Below are 18,527 nucleotides of genomic sequence, written 5' to 3'. Positions count from 1 at the left end.
GTCTTTGTTTTCCAAAGAGAGTCCCACACGCTTAATGAGGTGCGTCACGTCCTACTTCTGAAAATCAACAAAATCCATAATGGGTGAGAATCTGAGGGTTCCTAGTAGGTTAATAGTTCCAAATAGAGACGATGTAAAACTACACAAACCCACTAGGCATTCCTGAACTCCAAACAAATAAGATTCAAGCCCAGGGTTTCACTAATCCCAAACAGGATAAATATACTAAGTTTTTAGCTATACCAGAAGTCCATAACCTCAGTCCTTCACAACATATCTCAACATCTCAATACACCTGTTTTAGTAATCAGTTTAACATAGCAAGCACAAGTAATAATATTCAAACACATGCAATAACGATTACAGCAAACATGAAGCAACTAAACAAAGTTATTCACATAGGAAAGTACAATATGCACACCGAAACAATAGCAGATAGATGCATATGATGCATGCCTGTCCTACTGGCCATGAGCTCACGCGTCAGTTGTATTGTCAGAACCCGACACAGGTAAGCAGAATTAACCACCGTCCTTACCCGATGGTTCCATAGACAACCAGGATTCACCACCATCCTTGCCCGGAATAATCTCAATTCAATGCACAAGCGGGATTCATCACATCCTTGCCAATCATAGCAAACCACGAGTAAGCGGGATTAACCACCGTCCTTAACCAAAAACCACGAACAAGCGGGATTCACTATTGTCATTTCTCAGGAAAAAATTCAATCAATGCGCAAGTGGGATTCACCATTGTCCATGCCATTCAATCATTCGGACCAAAATAAGTCAACAGTAATGTCTTTAATCAATTTCATAATCATTAGATTCATTAAGCACAACTCTTTGTTCAAATTCTCAAACTTAGATTTCTTAACCCCAATCCTCTATCAGTTTATCAATTTTATTCTCTCATGAGTGGGATAACATCACCGTCCCTACTACGGGCGGGATAAAACCACCATCCCCGCAACATTTCCTCCAGTAAACTAAGTGTTTATCCAAAAATAATTCAATTTATTTCATTATAATCCTCCCTAGTGTATTCAATTCTTAATAATTAGTTATTCAACCTCACACGGGGATAAACAAGGGGTTATAAACATGTTGTGAATGCTAAATAGTTCAAAAATAGCATTTTGACCAAAACTGAAAAGTTCTGCGTACGCACACCTTGTGCATACGCGCAAAACTTGAGTCTGTTTTTCGCAAAAATTTATATTCATGCGTACGCACCAATCTAGGATCATGCGTACCCACTATGCGTGCATACGCACGGAACCTCCCTCTGCTCCAAATTTTGTAAAATCTACAATTTTCAAATGTTCATAATTTTTGCTAGAAAATTTGTTTTTCTTCCGCTCTTGGACGGTTTTAAAGCTCTCATCACCAATTTTAATTCAAGACAAGTTTCATAAAATTTTGAACTCCGAACGCCAAGTTATGACCCGTTAAAGTTGGTTAAATTTTCACTTTTTCCAAAAATTATGCATTAATATAAGTTCAAAAATTCTCAATTGACTTTGTTCCAAAGCCACCAAAACCATTTCTAGGCATTCTCATTACTAATTCATCAATTCTCAATCACCTTCTAACCATTCAAAGCCTATTCAATCAAATCCAACATTAATGACCATTCATTCCTCATTATTATCATCAATCACAGTTCACATACAATATCCAACAATCATACACATCAATTCACATATAAATTCACTTGGCTATTCAATTTCACCATACTTACCCAAAAGGGTGCATCCCATCCATAATTGTCCTTTGGCCCAAATTCTCAATTTTCATAGTTATTATAAGAAATCAATCCACAAGCATACATATATACATCTAATCACAATTTATATTCATTTACACTATATCACAACAATTAGTCATTCATCAACCGACTATTTCCATTCGATCCTATCATAGAGCATTTAATCTAGGTTTTCACATAACTTTATATAATACCTACCCAAAACCAAAGCCCGTACTTTAATGACGGCAGTATATAACCCTTGAATTCTTCTCTTTCTGAACAAACCAAACTTCAACAAAAGCTCCACAATCACTCTGAGCACCCTAAACATGCACCAAAATAACCTAACAAGCCAAACTACTCCATATAATCTAGTTACATCAATTATTCAACAATTACACCAGGGTTTTCACTCAAAATTAGGGATAATAAGGGGATTAAGCTTTCTTACCTTGTACCACTCAATCTCGGATAAAAAATTTGCTAGATATTTTGCTTGAGTTTCTCCTAAAGCATCAAAATCACAAAAATCTTAACACCACATACCCAAAAGTAAATTGAAGAGAGATTTCAAAATGGCTCAAGATTCTTGTAAGTACTCACCTTAAAATTAGTATAAAATCAAAGAGCATGACGAGGTGGTCGCGTGGTCACAAATGGGTCATCAATTGGAGCTACAGATTGAAAGTTATGTGGATTTTAGTATGAATGTGAATAGTGAAAGTTAGGGCTCACTCTCTTCTCTTCCCCTTTTCTTGTTGCTCTCTCTCTTGCTCAAATGAAGGGTGGAATGTGCTGAAATGCTAAGTTATCAGCTTAAATATCATGGGCCTGGGCCTAACATGGGCTCATTTTGTGATTTTTGGTCCGTTAGCCCTATCTTGCACCAAAACCTTTAGAATAAGTGTTCGGATTTCTATTCTAAATCTTTTTCTCGTCATTTCTACAGTTTTAATTCCCTCATACGCAGTACCGGTGTAACACCTTATTAATCGAAGCTTTATCTCTATCCGTAAAGTAAAGGCAAAGTGCCACGACAGTTCTAAAGCTCATATGATAATATATAGTCAAAGGGTATGATATACTAGAAGTCCGATGAAGAAGCTCAAAAATAGAGATACAAAAATGCGTAACTGGTGCACGAATTGTGAATCACACTTTTCACAACGCGTACCACTAACCAGCAAGTGCACTGGGTCGTCCAAGTAATATCTTACATGAGTAAGGGTCGAATCCCACGGAGATTGTTGGTTTGAAGCAATCTATGGTTATCTTGTAATTCTTAGTCAGGAAGTCAATTATATTTATCAGTTGAATTGCGAATAAACAAGAGAGCATGAATTAAAGGTTACTTGTTGTGCAGTAATGGAGAATATGTTGGAGTTTTGGAGATGCTGTGTGTTCTGAATCTCTGCTTTCCTCTGTCTTCTGATTCAAGCATGCACGTCCTCCTATGGCAAGCTGTGTGTTGGTGGATCACCGTTGTCAATGGCTACCATCCATCCTTCCATTGAAAATGGTCTGGGTGCGCTGTCACCGCACCGCTAATCATCTGCAGGTTCTCAATCGTACTGGAATAGGATTCACCCTCCTTTTGCGTCTATCACTACGCCCAGCACTCACGAGTTTGAAGCACGTCACAGTCATTCAATCCTTGAATCCTACCCGGAATACCACAGACAAGGTTTAGACTTTCCGGATTCTCATGAATGCCGCCATCAATCTAGCTTATACCACGGAGATTCTGATTAAGGAATCTAAGAGATATTCATTCAATCTGATGTAGAACGGAGGTCGTTGTTAGGCACGCGTTCGTGGGGGAATGATGATGATTGTCACGTTCATCACATTCATGTTGAAGTGCGAATGAATATCTTAGATAGGAACACGCATGTTTGAATAGAAAACAGGAATACTTGCATTAATTCATCGAGACACAGCAGAGCTCCTCACCCCCAACAATGGAGTTTAGAGACTCATGCCATCAAAGAGTACAAAGTTTAGATCTAAAAATGTCATGAGATACAAAATAAGTCTCTAAAAGTTGTTTAAAAACTAAACTAGTAGCCTAGGTTTACAGAAAATGAGTAAACTATAGCAGATGGTATAGAGATCCACTTCTGGGGCCCACTTGGCGTGTGCTGGGGCTGAGACTTAAGCAATTCACGTGCATAAGGCCATTTTGGGCGTTCAACGCTAGGTTTGGATCCATTTCTGGCATTGAACTCCAACTTTTGATCCTTTTCTGGCGCTGGACGCCAGAATTGGGCAGAGAACTGGCGTTGGATGCCAGTTTACGTCGTCTATCCTTGAGAAAAGTATGGACTATTATATATTGCTGGAAAGCCCTGGATGTCTACTTTCCAACGCAATTGGAAGCATGCCATTTCGAGTTCTGTAGCTCCAGAAAATTTACTTTGAGTGCAGGGAGGTCAGAATCCAACAGCATCAGCAGTCCTTTTTCAGCTTGAATCAGATTTTTGCTCAGCTCCCTCAATTTCAGCCAGAAAAATACCTGAAACTATAGAAAAACACACAACTCATAGTAAAGTCCAGAAATATGAATTTTTCCTAAAAACTAATGAAAATAAACTAAAAACTAACTAAAACATACTAAAAACTATATGAAATTAACCCCAAAAAGCGTATAAAATATCCGCTCATCACAACACCAAACTTAAACTGTTGCTTGTCCTCAAGCAACTAGACAAATAAAATGGAAGACTAATAGGTTGAGAAGCAATAATATCTCAGAGTTTTTGAGTGAAGCTCAGATTCTAATTAGATGAGCGGGACTAATAGCTTTTTGCTTCCGAACAGTTTTGGCATCTCACTTTATCCATTGAAGCTTAGAGTGATTGGCATCTATAAGAACTTAGAATTCAGATAGTGTTATTGATTCTCCTATTTTAGTATGATGATTCTTGAACACAGCTATTTCATGAGTCTTGGCCGTGGCCCTAAGCACTTTGTTTTCCAGTATTACCACCGGATACATAAATGCCACAGACACATAATTGGGTGAACCCTTTGGATTGTGACTCAGCTTTGCTAAAGTCCCCAATTAGAGGTGTCCAGAGTTCTTAAGCACATTCTTCTTTCTGCTTTGGACCTTGACTTTAACTGCTCAGTCTCAAGTTTTCACTTGACACCTTCACGCCACAAGCACATGGTTAGGGACAGCTTGATTTAGCCGCATAGGCCAGGATTTTATTCCCTTAGGCCCTCCTATCCACTGATGCTCAAAGCCTTGGGATCCTTTTTATTACCCTTGCCTTTTGATTTTAAGGGCTATTGGCTTTTTCTGCTTTTTTTTTTCTTTTTTTTTGCTGCTTTTTCTTGCTTCAAGAATCATTTTTATGATTTTTCAGATTATCAATAACATGTCTCATGTTCACCATTCTTTCAAGAGCCAACATATTTAACAGTCTTAAACAACAAATTCAAAAGACATATGCACTGTTCAAGCATTCATTCAGAAGACAGAAAGTATTGCCACCACATGTAACTAATTAGAATTTCTCTTATTAAAACTCGAAATTTTATTGCCTCTTATTCAAAAGATCTACTATTTTATTCATGTTTGCTGATGATGAGAAAAATAAACTATGGCTTAATTGGAGATAAAATCAAAATAGATACTAATTACTACTATATGACTCCTAAGGTGAACTTCTATAACGACACTATCACAGAGTTAAAGCAGAAATTGGAATTTAACAACCTTTGTTCTGGGAAATGGGTGTTCCTCTAATCCGTGGGGTGCTTGATTCTTCAAGAGAAAACTTCTGGCGCTTCAATTCCCTTAAGTCACGCCCTTGCTCCTCTTGTTCTTTAAACATATAGGTCAACATTTGACTATGTTCCTTCTGTTCTTTTATTATCTGCTCCATAGCCTCCCGGATCTTGGTGACAGACGTCTCAAGATACTCCCAGTATTCAGATTGAGGGATTTCTGGGAGAAATTCCTATGTTTTCTTCTTAGTGGGATCTTCCTGCGCTTGTTGTTTTTCCATTGATGCTTTGGTGATTGGTTTCTCAACTGAGATATACTCAGTTATTCCCATTCTTACTCCGGCGTCCTTGCAGAGCAGAGAAATCACGCTTGGATAAGCTAACCTGGCCTCTTTAGAATTTTTGTTAGCAATTTTGTAGAATTCAGCTGAGATCAGCTGATGAACCTCCACTTCCTTTCCCATCATGATGCAATGGATCATCACTGCTTTTTTAACTGTGACTTCAGAACGGTTGCTAGTAGGCAACAGAGAATGCCCAATGAAGTCCAGCCATCCTCTGGGGACTGGTTTGAGATCCTCTCTCTTGAGTTGATTTGGGACACCCTTTGTGTTGGTGGTCCACCTGGCTCCAGGGATACATATGTCCTCTAGAATCTTATCCAGGCCCTTGTCTGTTCTCATCATTCTCCTATTGAAGGAGTCTGGATCGTCTTTCAGCTGAGGTAGCTTTAAGATCTCTCTGATCTTATCAGGGATGGTATGAACAATCTTTCCTCTGACCATGGTCCGATATTCATAGAAAGCAGTTCCAGATAGTTTTTGCTTGTCAGTCTGCCACATATTCCCACTTTCATTTCAGGATTAGCTAGGACTTCTCAGTTTCTGATTCGAATTTGCTCCTGGATCTCCGGATATTCATCTTCTTTCAGATCGAATCTAACTTCCGGGATCACTGATCTCAGACCCATTATTTTGTTATAATGGTCTGAATGTTCTTTAGATAAGAACTTCCCTTGATTCCAAAGTGGTTTTGGAACGCTCTCTTTCTTGCCTCTTGGAGTGGGTTGTTTTCCTTTGGGAGCCATGATCTTAGTGATTGCGGATAAACACACCAAACTTAGAGGTTTGCTTGTCCTCAAGCAAAAGAAAAGAAAGGAGAGGGATAGAAGGAGAGCTAGGTGCAATTGTTGATGGGAGGGGAGGGAGGCCGAACTCAAATTTATAGGGAGGGAGGGTGGGTTTTCGAAAAAAAAGAGATAGAGATATGATAAAAAGATTTATTTGGAAAAGATAAGATAGAAGATATGATAAGAGAAGATATAGTTTAAAATTGAGAGGATATAAAAGATTTTTGAAAAAGATAGATTTAGATTTTGAAAAAGATAAAGTGGAGGTTTTGAAAAAGATATTAATGAGTTGAAAAGATAGATTTGTAAAAAAATAGTTTTGAAAAGAGTTGGATTGAATTTGCAAAGAGGCCTGGTGCTTATGGATTAAAATACATTTGATATTTTTAGGGTAGGGTTTTTAGAAATTATGGAATTTAGAAATCAAGGTTCTTAACATGTTTATGCAAGAAATCATGTATTGAAGTATGAAAATCAAGATTTAGAATGAAAAAATTTGAATAAAAATGAGTTTTGTCTCCTCCCTGCCATCCTGGCATTTGAACGCCCAAACACTGCCTGTTTTGGGCGTTCAACGCCCAAATGCTGCTCTCCTGGGCGTTCAACGCCCAGCTGCTGCCATTACTGGCGTTCAACGCCCAGTGAGTGCCCATTTCTGGCGTTGAACGCCCAGATTGCTACCATTACTGGCGTTCAACGCCCAGTGGATGCCCATTTTGGGCGTTAAACGCCCAAAATACACTTTTACTGGCGTTTTCTTGCCAGTGAGCTCTTTTTCTCTGTTTTGTGTGCCGAGTCCTTCTGTAACTCTGTGGACTTATACAAATGATTCCTCACTTTAGTGTCAGTGAACTTTATATAAACAAATAAAAATAAAAATAGGGCAAAATGCTTAGAGGATTGTTGCCCCATGGCTGGGTTGCCTCCCAGCAAGTGCTTCTTTATTGTCTTTAGCTGGACCTTACTGAGATTTTAATCTAGCTTCAGCCTTGAGCATTCTTGCTCAATGTTGCCTTCAAGATAGTGCTTGATTCTCTGTCCATTGATAATGAACTTCTTATCAGAATCAATATCTTGAAGCTCCACATAACCATATGGTGATACGCTTGTAATCACGTATGGTCCCCTCCACTGGGATTTCAGTTTCCCGGGGAATAGCCTGAGTCTAGAATTAAATAACAGAACCTTCTGTCCTGGTTCAAAGATTCTAGATGACAGTTTTCTGTCATGCCACTTTTTTTATTTCTCTTTATAAAGCTTGGCATTTTCGAAAGCTGTGAATCTGAATTCCTCTAGCTCATTTAGCTGGAGCAATCATTTTTCTCCTGCTAATTTGGCATCAAAGTTTATGAATCTGGTTGCCCAGTAGGCCTTATGTTCCAGTTCCACGGGCAGGTGACATGCCTTACCATACACGAGTTGGTATGGAGAGGTCCCTATAGGGGTCTTGAATGCTGTTCTGTAAGCCCACAGAGCATCGTCCAAGCTCCGTGCCCAATCCTTTCTACGGGTATTTACTGTCCGTTCCAGGATTCTCTTTAATTCTCTGTTAGAGACTTCAGCTTGCCCATTAGTTTGTGGATGATATGGAGTAGCCACCTTGTGGCGAATCCCATATCGAACCATGGCAGAGTAAAGTTGTTTATTGCAAAAGTGGGTGCCCCCATCACTGATTAGTACTCTAGGGACACCGAACCTGCTAAAGATATGTTTCTGGAGGAACTTCAGCACCGTTTTAGTATCATTGGTGGGTGTGGCCATGGCCTCAACCCATTTTGATACATAATCAACTGCCAGCAGAATATAAGTGTTTGAGTATGATGGTGGGAAAGGTCCCATGAAGTCAATTCCCCATACGTCAAACAACTCAATCTCCAAGATTCCTTGTTGAGGCATGGCGTAACCATGAGGCAGATTGTCAGCTCTTTGGCAACTGTCACAGTTACGTACAAACTCTCGGGAATCTTTATAGAGTGTGGGCCAATAGAAGCCACATTGGAGGACCTTGGTGGCTGTTCGCTCACCTCCGAAATGGCCTCCATATTGTGATCCATGACAATGCCATAGGATCCTCTGTGTTTCTTCTCTAGGCACACACCTACGGATTATTCCGTCTGCATATCTTTTAAAGAGATAAGGTTCATCCCACAAGTAGTACTTTGCATCAGTAATTAATTTCTTCTTTTGTATCCTGTTGTACTCCTTGGGTATGAACCCTGCAGCTTTATAGTTTGCAATATCGGCAAACCATGGTGTTTCCTGAATGGCAAATAAATGCTCATCCGGAAAAGTCTCAGAGATCTCAAGAGAGGGGAGGGGCGTCCCTTCTACTGGCTCTATCCGGGACAGATGATCAGTCACTTGGTTCTCTGTCCCTTTTCTGTCTCTTATTTCTATATCAAACTCTTGCAGAAGCAACACCCATCTGATGAGCCTGGGTTTTGAATCCTGCTTTGTGAGTAGATATTAAAGAGCAGCGTGATCAGTATACACAATCACTTTTGATCCTACTAAGTATGATCTGAACTTGTCAATGGCGTAAACCACTGCAAGTAGTTCTTTTTCTGTGGTTGTGTAATTTTTCTGGGCATCATTTAAAACGCGACTAGTATAATAAATGACATGCAGAAGCTTGTCATGCCTCTGTCCCAATACTGCACCAATGGCGTGATCACTAGCATCACACATTAGCTTAAATGGTAACGTCCAGTCTGGTGCAGAAATGACTGGTGTTGTGACCAGCTTAGCTTTTAGCGTTTCAAACGCCTGCAGGCACTCTGTGTCAAACACAAATGGCGTGTCAGCAGCTAGCAGATTACTTAGAGGTTTTGCGATTTTTGAAAAATCCTTTATAAACCTCCTATAGAATCCTGCATGCCCCAGAAAGCTTCTGATTGCCTTAATATTGGCAGGTGGTGGTAATTTTTCAATTACCTCTATTTTTGCTTGATCTACCTCTATTCCCTTGTTTGAGATTTTATGCCCAAGGACAATCCCCTCAGTCACCATGAAGTGACATTTTTCCCAGTTTAAAACTAGGTTGGTCTCTTGGCATCTTTTCAGAACAAGTTTCAGGTGATCAAGACAGGAGCTGAATGAGTCTCCATATACTGAGAAGTCATCCATGAAGACTTTCAGAAATTTTTCCACCATATCAGAGAAAATAGAGAGCATGCATCTCTGGAAGGTTGCAGGCGCATTACATAGCCCAAATGACATCCTTCTATAAGCAAACACTCCAGATGGAAATGTGAATGCTGTTTTCTCTTGATCCTGGGGATCTACTACAATCTGGTTATAGCCTGAGTAGCCATCTAAAAAGCAGTAATAATCATGACCTGCTAGTCTTTCTAGCATCTGGTCTATGAATGGTAAAGGAAAATGATCCTTTCTGGTGGCTGTATTGAGCCTTCTGTAGTCAATACACATGCGCCACCCTGTAACTATTCTTGTAGGAACCAGTTCATTTTTTTCATTATGAATCACTGTCATGCCTCCCTTTTTTGGGACGACTTGGACAGGGCTCACCCAGGGGCTATCAGAAATAGGATAAATAATCCCAGCCTCTAGTAATTTGGTGACCTCTTTCTGCACCACTTCTTTCATGGCTGGATTTAGCCGCCTCTGTGGTTGAACCACTGGTTTGGCATTATCCTCCAATAAGATTTTGTGCATGCATCTAGCTGGGCTTATGCCCTTAAGGTCACCTATGGACCACCCAAGAGCTGTCTTGTGCGTCCTTAGCACTTGAATAAGTGCCTCCTCTTCCTGTGAATTTAAAGCAGAGCTTATGATCACTGGAAAAGTGTCACCTTCTCCCAGAAACGCATATTTCAAGGATGGTGGTAATGGCTTGAGCTCGGGTTTAGGAGGTTTTTCCTCTTCCAGAAGAAATTTCAGAGGCTCTTTCATGTCCTCTGAATCCTCTAAATCAGGCTGAACATCTTTAAAGATGTTTTCCAACTCTGATTCAAGACTCTCAGCCATGTTGATCTCTTCTACTAAAGAGTCAATAAGATCAACTTTCATGCAGTCTTTTGATGTGTCTAGATGCTGCATGGCTTTGACAGCGTTCAACTTGAATTCATCATCATTGACTCTCAGGGTTATTTCCCCCTGTTGGACGTCAATGAGGGATCGTCCAGTTGCTAGGAAGGGTCTTCCTAGAATGAGAGTAGCACTCGTGTGCTCCTCCATTTCCAGCACAACAAAGTCAATGGGATAGGCGAATGGCCCAACTCTGACTATCATGTCTTCAATCACGCCTGATGGGTATTTAGTGGAACCATCAGCAAGTTGGAGACATATCCGGGTTGGTTTAACTTCTTCAGTTAAGCCAAGCTTTCTGATAGTGGATGCAGGTATTAGGTTGATGCTTGCCCCAAGATCGCATAAAGCTGTCTTGGTGCAATTACCTTCTAATATGCATGGTCTCAGAAAACTCCCAGGGTCTTTAAGCTTTTCAGGAAAGCTCTTCAGAATGACTGCACTGCATTCTTCAGTGAGGAGAACTCTTTCTGTTTCTCTCCAATCCTTTTTATGACTCAAGATCTCTTTCATGAACTTGGCATAAGAAGGTATTTGCTCAAGTGCTTCTACAAATGGAATCTTTATTTCAAGAGTCCTGAGATAATCTGCAAAGCGAGCAAATTGCTTATCCTGCTCCTCTTTCCGGAGTTTTTGAGGATAAGGTATCTTGGCTTTATATTCTTCAACCTTAGTTGCTGTAGATTTACTGCCTACAGAAGTGGTTGAAGAAGCCTTTTTAGAGGGGTTGTTATCAGCATTTGTGTGTGTTTGATCCCTCACTGGCAATTGAGTGCCAGAGTTAGAAGCTGGAGTGACGTTAGATGGCAACTCCTTGTCTGTTCCTGGCGTCTGAACGCCAGAATTGTGCCCATTTTGGGCGTTCAGCACCAGATCCTGCCCATTTTGGGCGTTCAACGCCAGATCCTTGCCCAGTTCTGGTGTTGAACGCCAATCCTGCTTTGTTTCTGGCGTTGAACGCCAGTTTTGGCTATGGTCTGGGCGTTCAGCGCCATCCTTCCACCAATTTTCTAGTGTTTTAGCGCCAGAATTATTTTTCCCTGGGCTCTTACTGTCCTCAGGTGAATCTTGGGTGGTTTGCTCATTTCTTGGCTTTTTGCTGCCTTGAGGTGGGTTATTTAATGTTTTCCCACTTCTTAATTGAACTGCTTGGCATTCTTCTGTTATTTGTCTTCATAGCTGTTGCTTTGTTTGCCTAAACTGTTCTTCCATATGTAGATTTGCCATTCTTGTCTCTTGCAGCCTACCTTTAAATTCGGCTAGCTGCCTTGTTAGAAAGTCCAACTGCTGATTGAATTCAGCAGCTTGTTTTACAGGACTGAGTTCAGCAGTTGCTGTCTTAACCTCTTCTTTCATGGAAGGGTCACTGCTTAGGTACAGATGCTGATTCTTGGCAACTATATCAATGAGCTCTTGAGCCTCTTCAATTGTCTTTCTCATGTGGATAGATCCACCAGCTGAGTAATCAAGAGACATCTGAGCTCCTTCTGCAAGCCCATAATAGAAGATGTCTAACTGAACCCACTCTGAAAATATTTCAGAGGGGCATTTTCGTAGCATTTCTCTGTATCTCTCCCAGGCATCATAAAGAGATTCATTATCTCCTTGTTTAAAGCCTTGGATGTCCAGCCTTAGCTGTGTCATCCGTTTTGGGGGAAAGTATTGATTCAGGAATTTTTCTGTCAGCTGTTTCCATGTCCTTATGCTGGTCTTAGGTTGGTTATTCAACCACCTCTTAGCTTGATCTTTTACAGCAAATGGAAACAGTAATAGTCTGTAGACATCCTGATCTATTTCTTTATCATGTAATGTGTCAGCAATCTGTAGAAACTGTGCCAGAAACTCTGTAGGTTCTTCCTGTGGAAGACCGGAATACTGGCAACTTTGCTGCACCATGATAATGAGCTGAGGATTCAACTCAAAGCTACTGACTCCGATGGAGGGTATGCAGATACTACTCCCATATGAAGCAGTAGAGGGGTTAGAATATGACCCCAGAGTCCTCCTGGACTGTTCATTTTCGCTTAGGTCCATGATGGAGAAAGGGAGATGATAATAAAATTATTTTTATTTATTTATTTATTTATTTATTTCGAAATCAAAATAAATCAAAATAAAATAAATAAAAATGAGTGAAAGATTTTCGAAAAAGTGAGGAGAGAGAAAGTGGTTAAGAGATTTTGAAAAGGATATGATGATTTTTGAAAAAGGTTTTAAATTTTGAAATAAAAATCTAAATTTTAGAAATAGATTTCGAAAAAGATGCTTTAAAATAGAGAGAAAAGATATTTTTGAATTTTAAGAAGAGAGAGAAAAACAATAAAATAGCACAAGAATTAAAATTTTTAGATCTAATGCTCCTTGTTTTCGAAAAGTTTTGGAAGAAAAACACCGAGGAACACCAAACTTAAAAATTTTAAGATCAAGACACAAGAACGTGAAGGAAGAACACCAAACTTAAAATTTTTAGAAAACCAAACTAAAATGTTTGAAAAACACAGAAAAATCAATAAGAAAACACCAAACTTAAAGTTTGGCACAGGATTTAATAGAGAAATTATTTTTGAAAAATATTTTAAAAAGAAAATAAGGATTCTAAAATTTTAACACGACAATAATAAGAGACTCTAAACAAAAAAAGAAAATTTTCCTAATCTAAGCAATAAAATAAACCGTTAGTTGTCCAAACACGAACAATCCCCGGCAACGGCGCCAAAAACTTGGTGCACGAATTGTGAATCACACTTTTCACAACGCGTACCACTAACCAGCAAGTGCACTGGGTCGTCCAAGTAATACCTTACGTGAGTAAGGGTCGAATCCCACGGAGATTGTTGGTTTGAAGCAATCTATGGTTATCTTGTAATTCTTAGTCAGGAAGTCAATTATATTTATGAGTTGAATTGCGAATAAACAAGAGAGCATGAATTAAAGGTTACTTGTTGTGCAGTAATGGAGAATATGTTGGAGTTTTGGAGATGCTGTGTATTCTGAATCTCTGCTTTCCTCTGTCTTCTGATTCAAGCATGCACGTCCTCCTATGGCAAGCTGTGTGTTGGTGGATCTCCGTTGTCAATGGCTACCATCCATCCTTCCAGTGAAAATGGTCCAGGTGCGCTGTCACCGCACGGCTAATCATCTGCAGGTTCTCAATCGTACTGGAATAGGATTCACCCTCCTTTTGCGTCTGTCACTACGCCCAGCACTCACGAGTTTGAAGCACGTCACAGTCATTCAATCCCTGAATCCTACTCGGAATACCACAGACAAGGTTTAGACTTTCTGGATTCTCATGAATGCCGCCATCAATCTAGCTTATACCACGGAGATTCTGATTAAGGAATCTAAGAGATATTCATTCAATCTGATGTAGAACGGAGGTGGTTGTCAGGCACGCGTTCGTGGGGGAATGATGATGATTGTCACGTTCATCACATTCATATTGAAGTGCGAATGAATATCTTAGATAGGAACACGCATGTTTGAATAGAAAACAGGAATACTTGCATTAATTCATCGGGACACAGCAGAGCTCCTCACCCCCAACAATGGAGTTTAGAGACTCATGCCGTCAAAGAGTACAAAGTTCAGATCTAAAAATATCATGAGATACAAAATAAGTCTCTAAAAGTTGTTTAAATACTAAACTAGTAGCCTAGGTTTACAGAAAATGAGTAAACTATAGCAGATGGTATAGAGATCCACTTCTGGGGCACACTTGGTGTGTGCTGGGGCTGTGACTTAAGCAATTCACGTGCATAAGGCCATTTTGGGCGTTCAACGCTAGGTTTGGATCCATTTCTGGCGTTGAACTCTAACTTTTGATCCTTTTCTGGCGCTGGACGCCAGAATTGGGCAGAGAACTGGCGTTGGACGCCAGTTTACGTCATCTATCCTTGAGAAAAGTATGGACTATTATATATTGCTGGAAAGCCCTGGATGTCTACTTTCCAACGCAATTAAAAGCACGCCATTTCGAGTTCTGTAGCTCCAGAAAATTCACTTTGAGTGTAGGAAGGTCAGAATCCAACAGCATCAGCAGTCCTTTTTCAGCCTGAATAAGATTTTTGCTCAGCTCCCTCAATTTCAGCCAGAAAAATACCTGAAATTACAGAAAAATACACAACTCATAGTAAAGTCCAGATATATGAATTTTTCCTAAAAACTAATGAAAATAAACTAAAAACTAACTAAAACATACTAAAAACTATATGAAATTAACCCCAAAAAACGTATAAAATATCCGCTCATCAGTAACGTTCACACGAAATAACTACAAGCGTAAAGGTACAAGAGATAACATAATACATATAATAATCAAGATATATATATATATATATATATATATATATATATATATGTATTTGTTAACCTAAACAAAGTTAATAAAAATTTATACGTCTTTTTTTTTCATTATGGTATTACTTTCATTAAGGTTAACATACATAAATTTTTATTTTGAGCATATAACTTTATTTAGGTTAACAAATACCTACATTTCAATTTTGAGTATATATATATAAAAGGTTTCTGAATAGAAAAGAATAAGAGAGATTTTGACAAGAATTAAAGGAGAGAGATAATTTTATTGAAAAAATTTTTAAGAAGAAAAGATACAATTACTAATTTTTGATTGTCAATTACATTTCTATTAAAATTAGTAGTATCAAAAAATATTTTAAATTTAATATTATCAAGAAAAAATAAATAAAATTATATAAGGACTAATTTGATTAATTTTTAAAATTTAAGGGATGAAAATGACTTACGTTTGAACTTTCAAGGACTATTTTGATTATAAATAACTCTTTTACATGTCAAGTGCCACGTGGCATTAGCCCTCCACGTCATCATATGCCACGTGGCACTTAACGTGACACATCATCATCCAACTGACGGAAGAACTAACGTGACCAATCGTGTATCTTTCGGGGACGATTTCGATTAACTCTATCTTTCGAGGACCAAAATGGAGATCGGGGTATCTTTCAGGGACGATTTTGGCTATTTACTCAAATAAATAATTATATATATATGTTTATGAAAAAAAATATAATTTTTACTTATTATCTTTCTTGTCTTTTTCTTATTTTCGGCTTATTTTGTAATAATATTTGTTTTTACTCCTCCGTACGTTTTTTTTATGTCCCTCCTTATTTTCAGTTTTTCCTTGCTTGAGGACAAGCAAACTTGTAAGTTTGGTGTTGTTGCTTCGCTTGTGCCTTTTCTGCTTATTTTAATGGCACCAAAGGGAGGCGAATCATCTTCACAGAGGAGCACAGCCTGAAGAATGAGATGGCCACTAGGATAACTGAGGTAGTTGAGTTCCTTTCATTATATATTTCCTTCCATTCTTATTATGTTGTATTCCTATTTTCTACTATTTTACTTGGTTTCTGCATGATCCTTTGTTATTTCAATTCCTAGGTTCTATTTAATTAGTTATTTTTATTCTGTTATTCGTTTTTAATTTTGAAAAGTGTCTCATGTATTGCTCGCTGAGCTTGAATCCAAAAGAAAAATAAGAAAAAGATGTATTGTATGAGAACTAGAGTTTATATCAAAGAGTAGTCTTATTTACTTAAATGTGGTGGTATTATCTGTGATTTTAAATGCATGATATGAACAGTGCATATTTGAATTTGAATAAAGGAATGTTGATGTATAAGGAACAGGAATTTAGAGAACCATTATGAATTCTCTGAAATTAGTGAAAGTTAATCTTTGAAGCAAAAAGAAACAGCAAAAAAATAAAAAATAAAAATAAAAATCAAGGTCCAAGACTCTGAGCATCAATGACCAGGGAGGTCAGACATGATTAAAAGCTCAAAGCATTGTTTCCCTAGTCATATGCTTGTGGTGTTCTTGTCTCAAGTAATCCTTGAGACAAAATATTTAGAGTCGAGATCAAATGCATTTAGCAGAGTATGCCAAAGGCTTTGAGCACCATTGTCTGGGAGTAGCTGAAAGAAAAATCAGGACTTCAAAAGAGTTCCTCAGTTAAGTGCTTGTGGTGTTCTTGTGTCAATTAACCCTTGAGACACAACATTTAAAGTCACGGCTAGGCTCAAGGTGTAAAGCACCAGTTAATTAAGAATTAAGGGATATCTACTGTATTCAAGGATTAAACTAAGGTATAAAGATCAGAGAACTCATAATATGATCCGGATTCTAATTCCGAATGACATTGAAATTCCTCTGATTCAAAGGAGAGTGAGATGCCAGAACTGTTCAGAATTGCAAGAGATAAACCCCACTTTAAGGAGAGACATGAGCATAACTAAACTCTCACTTCTCATGCAAATTCACATCTTAACCTTGTATTAGTTTTGGTTGCTTAAGGACAAGCAACAATTCAAGTTTGGTGTTGTGATGCGTGAGCATCCTTACTATCTTCTCCTAGTAAATTTGCATTTAATTTGTGAGTTTAATCAAGAATTAAGTATCTTTTAGCCACTATGGATGCTACTTTGAGTTGTACGCAATTCTATTTATTTCAGGTAGCATTCGGATGAATTTGATGGAGTTTCCGCAGAAAAAGAGAAGAAGGCGAATGATGCTGTCAATCCTGACCTCTCTGTACTCAAACCTGAATAACTCGAGCTACAGAGGTCCAATGGACATGATTCTAGTGGTGTTGGAAAGCCAACTTCCAAAGATTTCCAACGATATATAATAGTCCATACTTCTTCTCCAACCACACTGCCAAGGCTGTGCATAACTTGAGATTTCTCAAGTTAGGCGCAAGACATTAATAAGCACGCATAAGGATTAGGCCACACTCTAAGTTAGGCGCCCAAATTGTCAAGTTAGGCACAAGTTTCACTAACAACACTCCCTAGAGACTGCCAAGGATGCGCCTAACTTGAGATTTCTCAAGTTAGGGCAATGCACAATAACACACTAATAATGTCATTCACTCCAAGTAAGGCGTATGATTTCTCCAAGTAAGGCGCAACATCACTCAAGTGAACTCCAATCCATGCGGCCATGCTCAAGTTAGGCGCTGATGAATTAATTTTTGAAGTTTAGAATTCTCAAATGAAATCTCGTTGCAAGTATAGTTTCTAAACCAACAAATAATCCTTTCATACAAAAGATTGTTTGTCACAAGTACAAACCCCTAAAATTATAAACCAAAGTATTTAAACTAGGGGTGCACAGACCCGGTCCGGCCCGAAGACCCGGTCCAGTCCCAAACACTTTAGGGGCTAATTTGATGTGATTTTATTGGATTTAGGGTCAGGTAAGGGTCTCAAAAATAGACCCGGTCATTATTTCGGGTCGGGTCCAGGTCATAGCTCGAGTCACCCGAAGTCGGCCCAGTGGCCCGGTCATCATACACAATTAATATTTTGTGTTATTAGTGATGGATCATGACTATTCTTATGTGGAATTTAAGTATTGTAAACCTTAATATTTTATGTTATTAGTCATTATAAAACTATAAGTTAATGTTTTATGTTTAGAATGCATAAGACTTTAGACTAATGCATAATATTGTGTTATTTGTATTGATTTAAATATTTGGTATTATTAGACAATATTAGTATTGATTGTGGTTTTGCTTTAGTATTGATTGTGGTTATACTTTAATTTTAAAGAAGGGTGGGTTCTTGTTATATTTTTCTAAGTGAATTTTACCATGTTAAATAATGGTTGGAGTCTTGGAAATTTGGATATTTTTACATGCTAGCTTACAAGAAGGTATCAACGTAATGTAATGTTAATGGCCCGATTTTCACCCAGTTTTCACCCGGTATAATTGTGGCCCGAAAGTGTATTGGTTTCATCGGGTCTAGGGTCGGGTTCGGGTCTAATAAATAGACCCGATGTATATTTTGGATCGGGTCTGGGTCAC

This window comes from Arachis ipaensis, chromosome B3, assembly GCF_059453495.1.
Source record: "Arachis ipaensis isolate K30076 ecotype BB chromosome B3, ASM5945349v1, whole genome shotgun sequence".
Lineage (NCBI taxonomy): Eukaryota > Viridiplantae > Streptophyta > Magnoliopsida > Fabales > Fabaceae > Arachis > Arachis ipaensis.
This window is presented reverse-complemented; position numbering follows the sequence as displayed.